The sequence below is a fragment of the Pseudorasbora parva genome, chromosome 11 (genome assembly GCF_024679245.1).
Source record: "Pseudorasbora parva isolate DD20220531a chromosome 11, ASM2467924v1, whole genome shotgun sequence".
NCBI classification, from domain to species: Eukaryota; Metazoa; Chordata; class Actinopteri; order Cypriniformes; family Gobionidae; genus Pseudorasbora; species Pseudorasbora parva.
The window spans coordinates 11,445,714-11,465,573 of record NC_090182.1 but is presented as its reverse complement, the minus strand read 5'-3'; the positions used below and the strand labels follow the sequence as shown (position 1 = coordinate 11,465,573).

Here is a 19,860-nt window from a genome sequence, read left to right as displayed (position 1 = left end):
TGCGTCTCAAAATGGATTTACACGCCACTACTGTCGGGACTTTACCAAATCATACCAAAGAAGTGTGTTTTTGACGGAGCGGTCCCAGCGATAAAGCTTCGGTCCTGCTTTGGAAGCAGCCGGTGAGTTAACTTAAACTGCTTCAAATGTCTCTGCTTTTGGCTATGGACGCATGAGTAAACATCAGTAAATGACAGGATCGCGTGCTTCGTCATTCAAATGCGCTAACGGTTACTCCATTGTTGTTCTCTGTATAACGTTACACTAGTCTGACGTGCAAAACCGTTTTGCTTGCTACTTCTAAGGTCTAGTCGCATACAATAGTCCATAAACCGAATCATGTCCTCATACACTGCGAGTAAACACACAGAAATGTGGAGAGGCCATTAAATACAGTAACTTACATACCACAGAGACGGACGTCCTGATGTTGCCGTTTCTCCTGTTCAATTTATTTCTCCCTCAGATTTAATTGTGGATCATTATCTGTATTAGCTGAGATAGATGGGTTTCTCCGGTTTCTCCACGCTTGAGGACGTCACCGCTTTGCGCGCTTGTCATTCTTTAGCTCCGCCCACACGATACGCCTCCAGACGCTCGGTTTTTTTCCGGAAAGACTCGGTACGGCCTATATTTCTTTTATAAATATGATAAAACTAAAGACTTTTCGGAGATATGAAGGATGCAATACTACTCTATAGGTACTCAAGATTGACATGAGATTGACTGAAACTGAGTGTTTCACCCCCCCTTTAACGCTGGCGCCATCTTGTGGCTTAAACAGCCGTGGGTTACAATGGAAGACTTCAGGGCAGGTTTCCTTTATAACGTTTTTAATAAAAGTTAGATATTTTTCTTACACAAACGCATCGATTCGAATCAGAAGACTCTATTAACCCATCGGAGTCGTGTGGGGCACGTTATTTGACGGACAGCTGCATTTTTTATGGACTTCAAACACAACTACAACGACTGCTTGGATTAACGTTAGCCTGGACTTTTTAAGTATAACTCCCTATTGTATTTGTCTGAAAGAAGAATGTCATATACACTTATGATAACTTGAGGGTGAGTAAATCATAGGCTTGGTTTCATTATTTATATATATATATATATATATATATATATATATACATATATATATATATATATATATATATATATATATATATATATATATATATATATATATATATATATATATATACATACACACACACACACACACACACACACACACACACATTTCCACTGCTCTGTGGATTGCGTAATGCGATTACGCAATCCACAGAGCAGCGCAAGACAAGCAATTTAGGTTAAAAAGGTTATTCATTTTTAATGTTTTTTTTAATTTTATTTTTATGACGGATCATTTCGTGCAGAGCCTTTGAAGCCCTTCGAAGCACTTTGAAACTGCATTTGGACCTTCACCATTTTGGCTGCCATTGAAGTCTATGATGTGGAGAAAAATTCTGGAATGCTTTCCTCAGTAAATGTAATTTCTTTTCAACTGAAGACAAAAACATGGACATCTTGGATGAGATGGGGGTGAGTAAAATATCATATTTTCATTTAGAAGTGAACTACTCCATTGAAGTTATAGCTCACCCAAAAATAAAAATTCTGTCATCATTTACTCACACTTAAGTTGTTACAAACCTGTATGAATTTATTTTTTCTCCTGACCACGAAAGAAGATATTTTGAAGAATATGGGGAACTAAACAGTTGATGGACCCCAGTGACTTCCATAGTAGGGGAAAAAATATTATAGAAGTCAATGGGGTCCATCAACTGTTCGGTGCCTGACACTCTTTAAAATCTCTTCTTTTGTGTTCAGCAGAAGAAAGAAATGCACATATGTTTGGAACAACTTGAGGGTGAGTAAATGATGACATTTTTATTTTAGGGTGAACTTTTCCTTTAACTGGACTGCTGAAGACATTTACACAGTATACATTTTATCAGTTCATGCATTCACCTGGGAATTGAACCTAAATCCTTGGTGTTCGTTTGCACCATACTCTATCTAGTAGCTTGAGCTAAAGTAATTATCCACCATATTTTATCTTTGTAATTAAGTTAATTTAAAGTAGGATAATTAAATAATAATTAATACAAAATATTTATTATTAATTATAATACTATGTTAAAATATATAAATATTTGTTATAAATAAATATTTGTTAATAATTAAAAAATATATAACATTAAACAAAATACATTATCTTTAGTTTATATTCAATTACTGCCATAAAGTTTAAAGTAAAATCAAAGTGATGTCAAAGTTGCAACCAGTGTTGGGTGTAATGCGTTAATAAGTAATTAAAAGTTACTGTAATTTAATTGTTTTTCCCTTATAAAGGTAAAGTAAAATTTCTCTTACTTTTGAGGTAATTGCATTAAATAATGTATAGACTATAGAACAATTCTGTATAAAACAATAGCGGATTTAACATCAAAATGTAATGTCTAATGATAAAATATATGTTTTTAATAAAAACCTCCCTTTAAATTGGTCAGTTTAAAAATAATTTATGCCATTTTATGTTATTAATTTGAAAGAATTAAAGGAGCCGTTTCACGTCTATCCCTGTATTGTTCAACTTGTTGGGATTTAGAAAGTAATACGTTTAGTAATAAGTCATTTGATCATTTTTAGAGAGAGTAATTAGTACTGTATGAAATTAAACTGTTGAAGATGTAATTATTAACTTGACAATCATTCGTTTTTTAGAGTAACTTACCTAACACTGTAATTGTGTAACAGTGCACATTATCTGGCCACTTTAAATCAAGTTGAAGCACAAGTTCAACCTCATAAAACTGAATGCAAATAACAAATTATTGCGACAGATTAAATAGATAAAAGCAGATGTTGTTGTTGCTGTAATGATGAAAACATTTTTACAGTGAGCATCATGGCTTTCTGGATAAAGACCAAGCAAATGTTTGAAGCAGATTTGTTGATGGAGTGTGAGATCTGCTGTTGGACTGACCGTACGGAGGTCAGAGATCAGATGTGATTTAGGCCTGTCCATGCCAGCCCAGTTGTGGACGGCGGTACACCCAGCCTGTGGGATTTTGGGTAAGCTTGTGGAGGTTTGTGTTGGAGGGGATGTTAAGGGATTGATATGAACTCTACACCCCATGGCCCCTCCTCCACTGCATCACAGTGCCAAACTGACAGCCCGTGCACTCCAGAGAGCTATATCCGGACATGTGCGAGTGTGTGTGAGTGTGTGTGAGTAGCTCCTTCAACCACCAGCTGGCAAGGTCACGATTCACCAGTTAATCTCTCCCTCTGTCTTTCTTTCTGTCTGCTCCCCCTCCCGCCCTCTGTTTCTTTCTGTGTATGTTTGTATTAGTCTGCAGTTTCCCTGGAACCAGAGTTCATGTCTGCTTTGTTTCGGTCTGTGTCCTCTAACAGTTTCCTTTCTGAGTGATAAGCAGGCCCCGAAGGAATCTGCAGACCTTTTCATATTTTCTGCTCTGATTTTAGAGGATCGTCTGCTGAATTCTGCACACGCTCATTAGGAGCTGTTTAATCAGTAAACTAAAATATTCACTGAACACGCTAGCAGGGATGTGTAGAAATTTGTGAATGATGTGATTTTGGTGCTAGTCTGTAGAGCTTGGTTTCAACATAATGGGATTGTCATTATGATTATCTTAGATATCCTGGCTAATTATTCAACACCGATCAGGCATAACATTATGACCTCCTAATATTGTGCTGGTCCCCCTTTTGCTGCCAAAACAGCCCTGACCTGTTGAGGCATGGATTCTACATTGCATTGACCCCTAAAGCTGTGCTGTGGTATCTGGCACCTAGATGTAGCAGCAGATCCTTTAAGTCCTGTAAATTGCAAGGTGGGGCCTCCATGGATCGGACTTATTTGTTTAGCACATCCCACAGATGCTCGAGTGGATTGAGATCTGGGGAATTTGGAGGCCAAGTCAACACCAAAACTCGTTGTTGTGCTCCTCAAACCATTTCTGACCCATTTTTGCTTTGTGGCAGGGCACATTATACTGCTGAAAGAGGCTACAACCACCAGGGAATACCAAGGGATGTACATGGTCTTCAACAATGCTTAGGTAGGTGGTACATGTTAAAGTAACATCCACATAAATGGCAGGACTTAAGGTTTCCCAGCAGAACATTGCCCAAAGCATCACACTGCCTCTGCCGGCTTGCCTTCGTCCCATAGTGGATCCTGGTGCCATGTGTTCCCCAGGCTGAATGGTCTGTGGCTCTGCTGCCCCATACGCAACAAACTGTGATGTACTAGTATGGAAGTAAAACTGTGCCACTGGATGTTGAATTCTAATTTTTAGCACTGAATTTTTTTACATCGAATTTTTAACACTGAATTTTATTTTGCATCTAAATCAGACTTTGAATTTTAAAAGCCATCGAATTTCTAGCTCTGTTTTTTTTTTGACTATGACATTTTTTCAATGTTTTAAAAAAATTCAGTGTAAAAAGAAATTCAACGTCTCAAAAAATTCAGTGTAAAAAAATTCAACGTCTCAAAAGATTCAGTGTAAAATAATTCAACGTCTCAAAAAATTCAGTGTAAAATAATTCAACGTCTCAAAAAATTCAGTGTAAAAATATTCAGAGTCAACATCCGGGTAACCAAGGAGAAGCAATCGATCCCTGTATCAAATCATCCAACATCCAGCCAATCATTTACGCTCCATTGGTCATGTGACGCTGAAACAGGAAGGCGGGGAACAGGGCCGTTTCTACCCTAGGCGAGATCATAGACTGTAAAAAAATATGGACGTAGTGTCCGTGACGTCACCCATAGGATTCCGATAAGCCGTTCTGAAGCTTAAAGTAGGGGCGAGCTGGGCGTTGCCATCTTCTGAGCGAGTCATCGCGTGTCACTCCCGGATAACAGAAAATGGGCAAAAAGGCGGGATGTGCGCGGAGCTGAGGTGACGCAATAACTACAGACGGCAGATAAATGGCTATCCACTTGTAACCACGCCCTTAATTATGCAGAACCTTAAGGCTTTATATAACGTAAACGAATGAGTTATAAAAAAATTCACCCCCCTCAGAGTTGTCATGAAGATCAAAATTAGCCTTATAAGCCAAAACCACAATTTGTACCAGGCTGTAAACATGTTTTTTTCTGCTTTAAAGTTGAGAATTTTAACATGGGGCTCAAAGAGATTCTGCTCCCTTCTGGAGCCTGTCCCTAGTGGCCAGTTAAGGAATTACAGTTTACATTACTTCCGTATTGGCTTCAAGAGAGATCGCGGGAGGTTGCCGCTTGGGCGAGATTCATATTGTAGTAGGTTGTGGGAGTGGCTATGGTTAACTTATGAGCTACTCGTAATTAATGTGCACAGGTGATGCGGGTGAACCCTGATTATTTATGGAATGGGTGCGGGACGCTCGAGAGGGACGGTGTGATTTGCGTGTGCGAGGAGCTCTCATTTGTGGGGAACGCTAGACGGCCGCTCGGGACAAATAGTGTCTCCGGCGGTGAAGATAGTCAGTTAGTGGGGGGCAAATGTGTTAGAGAGTTAGGGGTTCAAGCGCTGGATAGGAGAGCTCTTTAAAGGCACATAATTACCTGCTATGTGATCTGACCCGCACCCGGACTGTGGAGGATGCTGAACCGGAGAGAATAATTTAAGCCTACTGTGATGCAATCGACAAGGGGAACCCCCGAGTGACTTCCCTGCTGACGTGATCCCGTCCCTTATGACGGCACCCATAACAAGGGGGGTAACGTGTTTTATAAAGTGTTGTGTTTTAACTAATAATAAAGCAATTGATTGTAAACTGCCCTCCTGGTGTAGTGTTCTCTGCCTCCATTATATCCGGTTGTTACAATATGTTGCACCCCCCCCCCTTTTTTTTTTTTTTACTTCAACTTATTAAGTAAATATGACTTCCTTATTTCATGGGCATATTGTACATGCATTAATCGAATAATGTAGCTAGGTTTATTATCTCTGAGATCACAGATGTTGGGGGGTTCGGGGGCATGCTCCCCCGAGAAAAATTTGATTTCTATGATCTACATATGTGTATTTTAAGATGTTCTGAAGGCCAAAAAATTAGATAACAATAGCTTGAAAACCATGTCACTCGGCGCCGCTGCGGATTGAAGAACACAGTGAATCAAAGACTAAAAGACGGGACGAAGCAGTAGCCGAAGCCTTGCGCCAGTTTCATGTTTTAAAGGTTAATCACATATTTTTTTTAGGGGGGGCTGATGCATAAGTTCATAAAAAAGGGCCTAGTGACGCCCATGGTTATGACAGTATTAGCCTACTTAATCAATTTACACTAAACAGCTATCTCTGATGTAAAAAAAAAATAATTCAAATTAACTGCTATAATGTTCTGCACCTGAAATGAGCATGGCGTGTGGTCCGTCCAGTACTAATATTCAGTGTAATGTTTTGCTCACCATTATGATAGAGGGACCAGCTTAGTAGAGAACAAGTAACCAATAAGTAGGCTATACCTGTATATTTCGCTTTCTTTTTACGATACTGAGCCCCTGATGGCTTTGACCTTTTCATGATGATGAAACTAAAGCACGCTGTAACGAGTAGAAATATAGTGTGGCTCCTTTAAGAGTTGCGAGCGCTCCCTGCAAACGAAGTCTGCATTTTGTGAATGTGCGCACTGAGTCTTGAGCTCCCATGTGTGGGGATTATTTTCTGTTTTCTGTTGCTAACAGTTATTTTGTTTTATTAAGTAATGCTGTGGATGGAAAGGGAGTTTGTGATGAGAGTTCAGCGGGGAATAAAGTGCGATCTGTTTGATGTTAATCGCCTCCGTGTTTGCATCCACTACAGTTACATTAAGTGAGCTATCCGCATTTTTCACTCGGACACAAGCGTTACAACGCCACGGATGACGACGTTCCCTGCCGCCCTCTACATGATCTCATTTCATTACAGCAGCTCCACTATCACCATGGCGACTTCACTCCAATAATCGCAACTAATCATAATGCCTTGAAATAGAAAAAGTACGAAATATTAATAATAAAATATATATGAAATAACTAAAAAATCTTGTTGGGGCGGGGGCTCATTGACGCCCCCCAACTGTTGGCGCCCTAGGCGACCGCCTAGTTTGCCTATGACTAGAAACGGCACTGGCGGGGAAGTTCACTTCAGGTGAGCTCCAGAGCTCAGCAGCATGGCTCAGAACACACACGATGGCGCTTCAGTGAGTTTACTCATGACCAATGGAGCGTAAATGATTGGCTGGATGTTGGATGATTTGATACAGGGATCGATTGCTTCTCCTTGGTTACCCGGATGTTGACTCTGAATATTTTTACACTGAATTTTTTGAGACGTTGAATTATTTTACACTGAATTTTTTGAGACGTTGAATTATTTTACACTGAATCTTTTGAGACGTTGAATTTTTTTACACTGAATTTTTTGAGACGTTGAATTTCTTTTTACACTGAATTTTTTTAAAACATTGAAAAAATGTCATAGTCAAAAAAAAAACAGAGCTAGAAATTCGATGGCTTTTAAAATTCAAAGTCTGATTTAGATGCAAAATAAAATTCAGTGTTAAAAATTCGATGTAAAAAAATTCAGTGCTAAAAATTAGAATTCAAAATCCAGTGGCACAGTTTTACTTCCATATACTATGCATTCTGACACCTTTCTATCAGAACCAGCATTAACCAGCTGTGTTTTCATTGCATTGCTGTTCAATTAATTACATTTCTAATTCTAATTCAACCAGTGTGGTGTGACCAGTTCCATTACAATTCAAACCCAACTCATGAATTTAAATGCAGCCATTTATTGAATTCTGAATTTTGCATAATCCCGTTACTCAAGTCAAAAGAGTACACTCACAGCTGTCTAGATATGACTTGAGTGATTTCCTTAGAGCTGCTAATTGCATTATCTCATAACCTGTGCTGAGCACTATAATATAATTTCAACCCAGTCAGTAATGAGTGTTTTTATTTATGTGTGAGTGATAATGGATGTGTTAATAACCAAATAAACCCTCAACCATCTTTCTCTCTCTCTCACACACACACACACACACACACACAACACACATGCACACACACACACACACACACACACACACACACACACACACACACACACACACACACACACACACACACACACACACACACACACACACCAGGAGTGTGTGGTAATTACATAGATAAGTCTGCATGTCAGATTTGCTTCTTGTTCCTCTTGATGCTAACCCGTGCTGACTAGCTCGTTATTGGACAGCCATAATTGCGTCCCGCCGTCTGGTCGGCACCGGGAGTAGCATGAACATTATTTTTATTTCTGCTCCCCGTCGGGTATTTTGTTGTTCTTGTCAATTTGCCACATGACAGGTGGAGTCTGACATCTTTATGCGCTCTGTGTTTTGTGACAGCATGTTGCAATACTCTGTAAATGTCACAATGTGCAAACAAACGTGCTAGCATGCACTTTCTCTTTTGTTTTCTCTCTCACATGTACACGTGTAAGCATGTCTGCGGCAGAGATCTTGAACAGTTGCACCGATTTTGCACATATTTTACTGCAAACGACCTAAACGCAATATAGCTTAATTATTTAATGGGCTAAAATATAGGTGCTTTGGTATTTAAATTAAGCCATTTGTTCTTTTAATTAAGCCAAACACACTTTTCTATGTAAATTAGGATCATTATAGAATGCACCGTATTCATAAAAGTCTGTGCATGCTTGTGTTAGTTACCATTGCGGTGTTACTACGTATTATGTTAAGATTTTTGAAAAGTTTCTTCTGCTCACTAAGGCTGTATGTATTTAATCAAAAATACAGTTTAAACAGTAATATTGTGAAATGTTATTACATTTCTGTTTTAATATGTTTTAAAATGTAATTTATTTATTCCTGTGATGGAAAACACTAGTCTTTAGTGATCCTTCAGAAATCATTCTAATATGCGGATTTAGTGTTTAGGAAACATTTACGGCTATAATGTTGAAAACACTTTTACCAAGCTCTTTTTAAGACATCTCATTAAGACATTTTAAATGTCTTAACTGTCACTTTTGATCAATGTATTGCATCCTTGCTGAATCAAATTAGTAAATTATTTAAAGAGAAAAACTCACTTTTAAATGGTGCTGTATATTTTCTATTGATCATTATAGCAGCAGTTTAAGATTTCTGCATTTTACAGGTATCTGAGTCACAGACACAATGCAGGCGGTATGTGCAAATAAAGGGCGGTAACGGTGGGCTCAACTCATGGAACAGAAGCAGACAACTACACAGACACAAAGCCATGAAGGTACAGTAGATGCTGTATCTTTCTTCTGTTTCAGCACTGTCAGCAGTCAGTGTGATGCACACATGCACAAAGGTGTTTGTGCAGTCCTGAACACACTCTTACACACAAGGAAATCACATGGAACAAAGCAGAGGAGTGAGTGATCAGATGGTATTGTATTTGCCTAATGGAAGTGTAGAGATTGCAGCAGTGGTGGCGTGATAAACGCTCTGGCCCTTTGTTTGGTCGGTTCGCTTTATTATGGCTAAACACGGTGGCCTTTAAGTATGACATTTCTGTCATCAGACGTCCTGGCAGTAATTTGCAGCAGATCAAAGAGGTGTTTAAACCCATCAAATGCTAAATTTCTCATCCAAAACTCATTAAGAGTGTTTAATGAAATAAACTGCCCTAAATACTTCTAAGACGAAAGGGAAGATTGAAAAGATTTGTCATACTTAATTGTGCTTGCAAAGGCACTATTAACTATTGCTCATTCTGTAAGTGTTTTAAGGGTTTTCAAATAAATGATAACTCAAATCATGTGGCTTGTTGGGTGTCATCAACAAATCTGACCTGTGGCATAGCGGGGATCATGCAGGCTATGCACACTGTTTTTGTTCATTTAGGCCAGAGGAGAGCTGGCTTCATGTTTTTCCCCTCCTTTTTCTCCATTTCTGTCATCTTTCTTTGGCTTGCTTAGTTTGGGGTCAAATGTCATTTGATATTTGTGAGAAAAAATCTTGAACTGAATTTACCTTATTAAAGTTGAATTGAGCTCATTTAATAATTGATTATTTTACATAATAATGAATTGAATTAACATTTAACACTGAACTGACTTGAGATAAATATTGACACTATTGCAGAATTTGCCTCATATTTGATAAGGTTTGCATAATTGATTGTTACTTTCCAGTTTATTACTGTGAAGCTGTTTTGAAACAACATGTAGTGTATAAAATGTCGTATCAATTGAGTTACAGCCTGACATTTAAGCTGTACGTTTAAAGGATTATTTCCCACAAAAATGTCATTATTTACTCACCCTCATGTCATTCCAAACCTCTAAGACCTTCGTTATAGTATATAGCAACATTAATACCATTTTCAAGGCCTAGAAAGGTAGTAAAACATTGTTAAAATAAACCATGTGACTACAATGGTTCAATGTTATGAAGCAAAAATTTCAACAGTTTCTTCTCTTCCATGTTAGTCTCCTACACTGTTCATGTAGTAAACCTCTGGGTTCTATGTCAGAACACCGGTTCAGTATTGCCTCTGATTGGCCAGCTCCTGCGACAGCATCACACACATGGGTTGTTGCGCTCACGTGAACAGCGTCGGCCAATAGTGAGCTGCCGTACAGACCTAGAACCCGGAAGCACTGCACTTGTTTACTACTTTAACAGCGTAGGAGACTGAGATGGAAGAAATATTTGAATAAAGTCATTATTTGTGCCATTTTGTTTGCGCACAAAAAAGCGTTGCTTCATAACATTAAGGTTGAACCACTGTATTCATTCACATGTCTTTAACTTTCTGGGCCTTGACAGTGGTAATAACATTGAGGTCAGATTCGAGGTCAGAAAGCTTTCTGATTTCATAACAAATATCTTCATTTTTGTTCAGAAGATGAACAAAGGTCTTGCTGGTTTGGAACGACATGAGGGTGATTAATGAATGGTAATTAATGAATTTTCATTTTTGGGTGAACTAACCCTTTAAGCTATAAAATGCTATATAAATAAAAGTGACTTGATTTGACTGTTACTTTTCGAAGCAGATGATAAAACAGCGTTGTTGCTGTGACTTTTGCACAGGTAAGGACCACTCATGATTTCTTCTGTTAATGTAATGTAGATTTCGTCTGGCTATCACCAGACCAAGCTCAATTTAAGATTGAACATTGGTCTGGGGAGTCTGCTCTGTATTTTTACTGAACAAGAGGCATGATCAACGAGCGTAATTCAAATGACTCTGTACGCAATTGGATAGTCCTTCAACCAATCAGACCACAAGAGACGTGATCAACGGGTATCGACCCATCGCTTCTCTATCCATGATCGTGTTAAACCCGCCAATAGCGGGCCAGGTGCATAAGCCAGTCTGTGATTGGTTCCCACAAACGTGTAACAGAAGCAGTAGAAATGAATGTACAGGTTTCTAGACTGAGTTGCAGGGCGAAATCAAATCGATGGCCGATCAGGCTGGCTTTACCCAGTCTAATGTAGCTTGATTGTGGCATTTCTACCTTACTCTACCTTTCTACCTTAGTTCGCTTCGTTTATCGTGTTCGGATCTGCAACATAGCAATCGCTCCAAGATCACCTGAGCGAGATGATTGAAAACAAACTCTGGTTTCATTTCGTTTGAGAAAGCAAACTGACCCAATGAACCAGGTGGTATCATAATTCATTACAGGAAATGTGTTATGCTATATTATGTTGCAATAATGCTATCCCGACAAAAGCCTTGATTCCCACATTAAACTGCATTAAAATTATACAGCTCTGGAAAAAATTAAGAGACCACTTAACATTGATTTCTGAACATTGAGTGGTCTCTTAATTTTTTTCCAGAGCTGTATGTATCATTTATAAATATAATTAAATATATATAAAAGATCAGTCAAAGCAGGAATACTACATTATTACATTAGTGTTTGCATGTGTCACGGCAGCTTCACATGAATAAACCTACAATCAACTCATTCATTGATCTTGATGGATGACGTAGACGTGAACTCTGACCAATAAGAGAACAGTTTTAAGCATGTGACTTACATAAACACATTTTGGTACGCTTTGAAATGTTGCCTTGTGAAAGCAAACCATGTGAATGCAACATTGTAACAAATTAAGTCCCTGTTTGGGAACAAAGCAAACCATCTACAGATCTGAAAATGCCCCGAGTCTTTAATAGATTGTGCAGCTGGAGATCTTGCATAAAGCTCAGATGTGCGCACACACACATGCACATATTCTTAGCAGTACTGCGGATATTATGGTCTTGTCAGGCTTTTCAAATGTCAAGGGATGACTGGTTCCTGTTCACTGGGCTGATACTGCACAGCTGAACCAAAACCTTCCCTCCGTAAACCAGCCAAAATGCCAGCGCACCCCAGCAACCATTCACCTTCAGCATCTCAACATCTCCCATATCCTCCTCTAAATGTGTGGCCACATTCCTCTCAGAAATTTTACAGGCGAAACACAGGATTGCATGTGACCAAAGTATGATGAATGATACAGGCATAATGATGACAAAATAAACATCCAAAGCTATTCTGCCAGTTAGTAAATGATCCAACCTAAATAACTGCTGTCCAGCCTTTTTATGAATGATTTCCTCATCCATACAGTGGTGCAGGTGTGACATCATTTTGTTGGCCAAAACGTTAATTAGCATCGTAGCACATCCGGTTCCCTCATCCAGAAATGGGTTTCTTGAATGGGATGTTTTTTTTTAATTGCTGAAATAAGGTCTGTGGTGGACGCAGGCTCAATACACTGTCAAATTTCAAATTCTACCACATAAAATATATCAGTATAACATCACTCACAATTCTGTTTAGCTGTTGCTAACAAGTGGCTAAATGTGACTACAGAGAATAAACATAAACCATCGTGCTGAAAAAGGTAAACTCAGTCCGCTTTTACAGTTTCATTATGCTCATAATTGTGCTCTTATAAACTATTCTAACTCAAACGCTCTGGGGAAATGTATTTAGATAAAACTGAAGGAGTTTGTCGGAAGTTCAGTGTAGTTCGTTTATAGCCTAGCTTTTTTTGGCGACTGGATTTAGGCTTCAAAATTAATAAAAGTTGTGTTCATCTGCGATAATTATCTTGATGGACAAAATGTGTAAGTATCATAAACTTTTGTTTTTTTACAGAGCTTGTTTTTTGCAATTATCCTAAAGCGTATGGGAAAATCCTATTGGGTTTTTATTGAGGGAACCAGTGTATTGCTAACTGCCGGTTGGCCTACATACAAAGTGAGGTCATACCTGCAGTTTTACTTTGTTACTAAGTTATAAATCTCCACCCATGTAGTCGTCACTGCCCTGCGAATTTGTGACTCAAAGTTTACCAAACTTGAACCTGAAGCAGAATTCCCATAACAAACCCTATTTTTCATTACACCAGTTCTTATTGAAATGATTTCATTGAGCAACACCTTTTAAATCTTGTCAGATTTAAGCCATTATTCACTTAAATTGGACATGCTTTCGCTCTAGAAACAGTGACATTTTGAATATGCTCTAACGTTTTAATATGCACAAAAGATATTACAGCCTCAGCAGAGTGGAATTTCTGGACTTAACTTCAATATCAGACAGTTCCTCACAGAAAAGATATATGACTTCAGAAGACATGATTGTATTCATTCTTTCATTGCTCTTCTTTTTTTGTAGCGTGACAGATACTGGTTAAAGCACACAATGTTTTTTTTTAATTTTACATATATAATGTTACACAAGAATTCCATTTCAAATAAATGCTGTTCTTTTGAACTTTCTATTTGTCGGAATCCTGAGTAAAATGTACAAAAAATATTAAGCTGCAGTTATATTATAATAATAAATGTTTTAATTCAGCAAATTAGCATTTTAGAATGATTTCTGAAGGATCATCTATAACACTGAAGACTGGAGTAATGATGCATCACAGGAGTAAATAAAATTGAATATTTTTTTGAACAATATTATTTTTCTCTTCTCTTATTAATACTCCTCTTATGTTCCACAGAAGAATGTCATACAGAACATCATGAGGGTGAGTAAACGGTGATTTTTAACACCCTCTCTATGCATTCTAATGTCATAGTGCCACATATTGTAACTGCATTCATCATTTTATCCATATTGTACCCCTCTTCCCCGCTGACTCAGCTTCTTTTAATCACCTTCCTCACCTGGCCGTCCCCATGGAGTTTACCCACAATGCCTTGTGACTGCACTAGAGTTCCTCCCCCCTTCCCCAATCTACACTAACCAGTTCACTCCCAGACATCTTTACATTCACCCCGCTATCTCGCAGGCTCTTTCTGTCTGTGCGTGTTTCTGTTTGGACAGACCTGCTGGCCTCCAGCCAGTGTGTATTGTGTGGTGAGAAAACAGCCCATTGGGAACAGCGGACCAGGGTTCAGTAGAGGCCTCTGGGAAAACCGGCTGCGTCTCTTTCATTCTCATCCCTGGACTGAAGACCCACAAATGACCAATCAGATCCAGTCTATGTCCCCTGGCTCTTACTGTCTCCGCTTGCTAAGTATCCCCGAGGCCAGTCTCTCCCTCCTCTTCCCACGTCTCCCATCTCTGTCTCACACTATTTTCTCCCTCTGTCCATCCATCCATCAATCATTTCTTTCCATCATGCTCTCCATTCATCATACATCCATCAGTGAACTCACCCTCCCATCCGTACCTTCCTCCCTGCCATCATATTTTCATTTTCTTGAATAGAATAGTTCATCAAAAAATGAAAAGGATTTATTTATGGTAACACTTTACAGTAAGGCTTCATTTGCTAACATTTGTATTAGTTAGCATGAATTAACAATGAATTGTCCTTCTACCGCATTTATTATTTATTAATAATATAAATATATGTAGAATGTAAAGTTCTAATACATTTTTAAAATCAAAAGTTGTATGTGTTGTAGTTAATGCACTGTGAACTAACATGAACAATGAATAATAGAGTTTTTAGAAGCAAAGATTAAGAAACACTCTAAAAATGGCTAATTTATAGTTGTTTTTAGCTAGTGCGTTAACTAAATTAGACTTTATTGGAAACTTTTGCCGCATTCAATTTTTTAATTATTGGAACACAATAAAAAATAGTTTATAGTGCAAAATGACACAAATTTTTAATTAATTCAATTCTTGATTATAGTTTTTTTCTTTTCCTTACAAACGAATGAATGCAATTTTAGCGTATGACGCGTGCCTCCATTTTTATCTGAATGAAACCGTGTATGAAATTTCAGCGTTTTGCTGGAGGAGAATAAAATTCAGTCCAGGCTTAATGCAAAGCTGTTTTATAGCTATAAGCTATTTTTGTAAATTTCTTGGACATCCTTGAGACCTTTCCATTGCAAAAAAAGTTCTTAATAATGGAAAAAAGCTTCTTTAAATTTTGTTGAAAATTTAAGATAAATGTTCTTAAAGGACAACTCTGGTGAGAAATGAACCTAGGGGTAATTAACAGATGGTTACAGAGTAGATCGTTCTCTGGGATGTGTTTTCATGGAAATCGAATGTAAAGAGTTTTATCTCTAAACACAGATTAGCTTATAACACTAGTCTATGGGGCACAGGGTAGTGAAATTAAATCGCTAGTTAATACCACTAACAAGGCTCAAAATAGCCTCACACTAACACAGTAGCATAATGAGGGTCCTTACATGCAAACAGCGACATGCATTAGAACAGCGCTCGTGGATCAATGAGTCGAGACTGTTTTCCAAGATGGTGCCTGTCCATGAACGCGTAATGCACTCTGTTTATAAAGTATCTTCTTATTAAACTGTTTGTACTCTTACAAAGTTCTCAATGCTTCGGTTTGCATGTACGGACCCTCATTATGCTACCGTGTTAGTGTGAGGCTATTTTGAGCCTTGTTAGTGGTATTAACTAGCGATTTAATTTTACCACCCTGTGTCTACCCTGTGCCCCATAGACAAGCGCTATAAGCTAATCTGTTTTTAGAGATAAAACTCTTTACATTCGATTTTCATGAAAACGCATCCCAGAGAACGATCTACTCGGTAACCACCATCTGTTAATTACCCCTAGGTTCATTTCTCACCGGAGTTGTCCTTTAAGAAAACATGGTTCTTTTAAGAACTGATCACTCTAAGGTTCTTTGGGGAACCAAAAATGGTTCTTCTATGGCATCAGTGTGAGAGAACTTGTTTTGAAACCTTTATTTTTAAGAGTACATTTATCCTCAGTCTGTCTATCTATCCACCCATCCAACCACTGTACAATAATTTCCATCTGTTTAAGCGCTATAACACCTTTCTTCCATTCTCACCCACCCCAAAAAATCACCTCCGTTTGTGTCTCCCCTCATCCCCCCATTTACTGCGACATTCCCAACACAGACACTCCATCAGGAATCCTCTTGCTGTCGAGCCGGGATGTCCCACCCACCCCCAACCTGGCTCCACCGGATCCCATGGGATTGAAGGATGGAGGAGGAAGAGGGTGGAGGTCTAATGAATAAGTGATTAAGATTGACAGTGTCTGGGGGTCTGCTGTTGTGGTCTTCCTGATCCTGGGCCACAATTTTCATTTTCTCTCGCTCAACTACACAAGCAGAGCCCATAAACCCACCCTCACGTCCCTGAAGTGTCATTAGCACAGGTGAATGGTATGTTTTTCTTTTTTTCTCTTTCTCTCTAATACCGGTTTCCTTTCCAGTTTCTCCTTGGATGAACATCAGGATGACAGTGTGGGTGTTCACCGGCTCATTTTTATGCTCTGGTGCAAAATGCAAATTAAACACAAACGAGAGACCCGCCCATTTAGAAAACCTCACATATGGCATTATCAAAGTCTGACAGCTCCCAGCTCCCAGTCACCAGATTTTGAGTTTTAAAAATGCAAAAATTCTCTCAAATAGTTCCTATTTGTGTCCTATATAGGGGTAAATATAGCCATTGTCACATATTCATGCTCATTGTATATACAGGCTTCTTGTTATCATAAGAAAATATAAGATAATTATCTAACACCCTTTAACCATCACTTTTTCACAGTATCGCATGGCTTCCATACTGTATTGCTTAATTAAGTCCATTAAAGGTCAAAGAATCCAATGTATAGATCCATTAATTAATACTCTTTTCAAATGGCGACCATCAGTGTTGCCCCCTCTTAGCCATTGCAATTGGGGGTTTTAAAACACCATTATATGCAAATGATTTTGATTTTTGGAGAAGTGAAAGCACAACATTATACAAATGTCAAATATGACTGTAATGTCACTCCTTAAGGACTGTATCTCACTAACTGTAAAGAGTGTGAGTCAATTAGTAAAGTCCAAATACATACTTACTTATTCAAAACATTTTATGAATATTCCAATATCCTCATATATTTGTAAAAGATGTTGCGTAAACTAGTGAACATAATGAAACCATGGCAAATATTGCAATAACCAACTAGCTATATAAGGAAGGTACACTCACCTAAAGGATTATTAGGAACACCTGTTCAATTTATTATTAATGCAATTATCTAATCAACCAATCACATGGCAGTTGCTTCAATGCATTTAGGGGTGTGGTCCTGGTCAAGACAATCTTCTGAACTCCAAACTGAATGTCAGAATGGGAAAGAAAGGTTATTTAAGCAATTTTGAGCGTGGCATGGTTGTTGGTGCCAGACGGGCCGGTCTGATTATTTCACAATCTGCTCACTTACTGGGATTTTCACGCACAACCGTTACTAGAGTTTACAAAGAATGGTGTGAAAAGGCTAAAAACATCCAGTATGCGGCAGTCCTGTGAAATGCCTTGTTGATGCTAGAGGTCAGAGGAGAATGGGCCGACTGATTCAAGCTGATAGAAGAGCAACTTTGACTGAAATAACGATTTGTTACAACTGAGGTATGCAGCAAAGCATTTATGAAGCCACAACACGCACAACCTTGAGGCGGATGGGCTACAACAGCAGAAGACTCCACCGGGTACCACTCATCTCCACTACAAATAGGAAAAAGAGGCTACAATTTGCACAAGCTCACCAAAATTGGACAGTTGAAGACTGGAAAAATGTTGCCTGGTCTGATGAGTCTCGATTTCTGTTGAGACGTTCAGGTGGTAGAGTCAGAATTTAGCGTAAACAAATGAGAACATAAATCCGTCATGCCTTGTTACCACTGTGCAGGCTGGTGGTGGTGGTGTAATGGTGTGGGGGATGTTTTCTTGGCACACTTTAGGCCCCTTAGTGCCAGTTGGGTATCGTTTAAATGCCACGACCTACCTGAGCATTGTTTCTGACCATGTCCATCCCTTTATGACCACCATGTATCCATCCTCTGATGGCTACTTCCAGCAGGATAATGCACCTAATAATCCTTTAGGTGAGTGTATATTTTGACCAGAAGTTGTGAATTTTCACAAATTCTAATTGAATAACAACATCCATTCATTGAGAAAATAAATTACAAGTATCCCCCCCCCCCCCCCAAAAAAAGAAAAAAAGAACACTGCGCTCAGAATGTACGGCCCTTTCAACAAATTAGCTCTCATGATGGATATAAGTACTGTGAAATAACAGCAGAACAAAATCATGATGTTTGCGATAATTTACAAATGGCTCACATATTTTGTGGAAAAGTCTTTCTTAAGTGCGCTCACACCAAGAATGATAACTAGAATATCAGCATCCACATCTGTGCGTTTTCCTGCTGCTTTTAACGCTCGAGCTCATTACAGCAGGCTGGATTGTGATTGGCTGTCAATGTTTATATCGTTCATCAGCTGGATACAATCGTTCTGATAGTGAGTCCAACTTTTTCTGTGCCGTTCTATCTATCTGTCGTTCTATCTGTGGTGTGAACTCAGCTATTCTTTAATATTGAGAAGGATTTTTAGAACTATATCTTTATCCTTATTTTATAGTTAACATTCTTCTTTATTAAGGTAGGCTAACGTAGGTATTCCAGTGGTTTATTAACACATTTTGCCATCCATACAATGCTGCTTAGTGCTTTAAATTAATCAATTAATTAATGCTGTGACTTTTTAAATTGCATGAATGCAAATGTACATTTTATATAAACAAACTTTTATTAAACAAAGAAATGTATAATATTAATATGAAAAAAAAAATCAGATTTTCCCCATATTTTAAATTGTATTGTGTTTTCTATTAGGGTAAAGGTACTGGCAGAACATGACTAGTTACCATTTATATTTTTTTCTACATATTTTTTTTCCTTTTTAAGCTGTAGTTTTTTTCTTTTTCTTCAGAATTGTCCTGAACTCCTTGAATTATATAGATGTCAAAACATTTAGGTATTTAGGGGATAATTGAGGGTTTTAAACGAACTATACTTTTTGTTAAAATATTTTAATATTAATTATTGTATTGAGAAAAGTGTTAGTACAACAGACAAGAACTTTATGATTTAATGCCAGATGCTTTTTAAAATTAAATTTTTTACCTAATAATTTAATGGTATGTGCTATTCAACTGGATATACGGTACTAAGGCAAAACAAAAATTATACGTTTTTCTCAGAATTTAAAATGATTTCTCAAACATTACGATAATAATAACATTCCAGATTTATAATACATTTTAATTGAAGCATTTTAATATCTCCCAAGGGAGAGTGAAAACACTTCAGATCAACTGCTCGTGCCCTTAATTTTAGAGAAGTGAAAACCAACCTTATGATATGCTAATATCTCCCGTTTTCATGTCATATTGATTTGGAATTGACAGGATGGCTTATATAAGACGAATGAGTCTGAATATTCTGTTAACCCCCCAGTGCGCGTGAATTGTGCTTTGTAATGTATTATTGATGTGGAAAGACTGTGAGCAA

At 38.1% G+C, this 19,860-nt stretch overlaps 1 long non-coding RNA gene across 1 annotated transcript; it reads left to right on the top strand.

Moving 5' to 3' along the window:
* The first annotated feature begins 3,835 nt into the window (after nt 1-3,835).
* LOC137092675 (uncharacterized) lies at nt 3,836-14,779 on the top strand. Its single transcript, XR_010908323.1, has 4 exons — nt 3,836-4,100; nt 9,200-9,310; nt 14,044-14,070; nt 14,187-14,779. It is a non-coding gene; the product is annotated as an uncharacterized lncRNA (long non-coding RNA).
* The last annotated feature ends 5,081 nt before the right edge of the window (nt 14,780-19,860 follow it).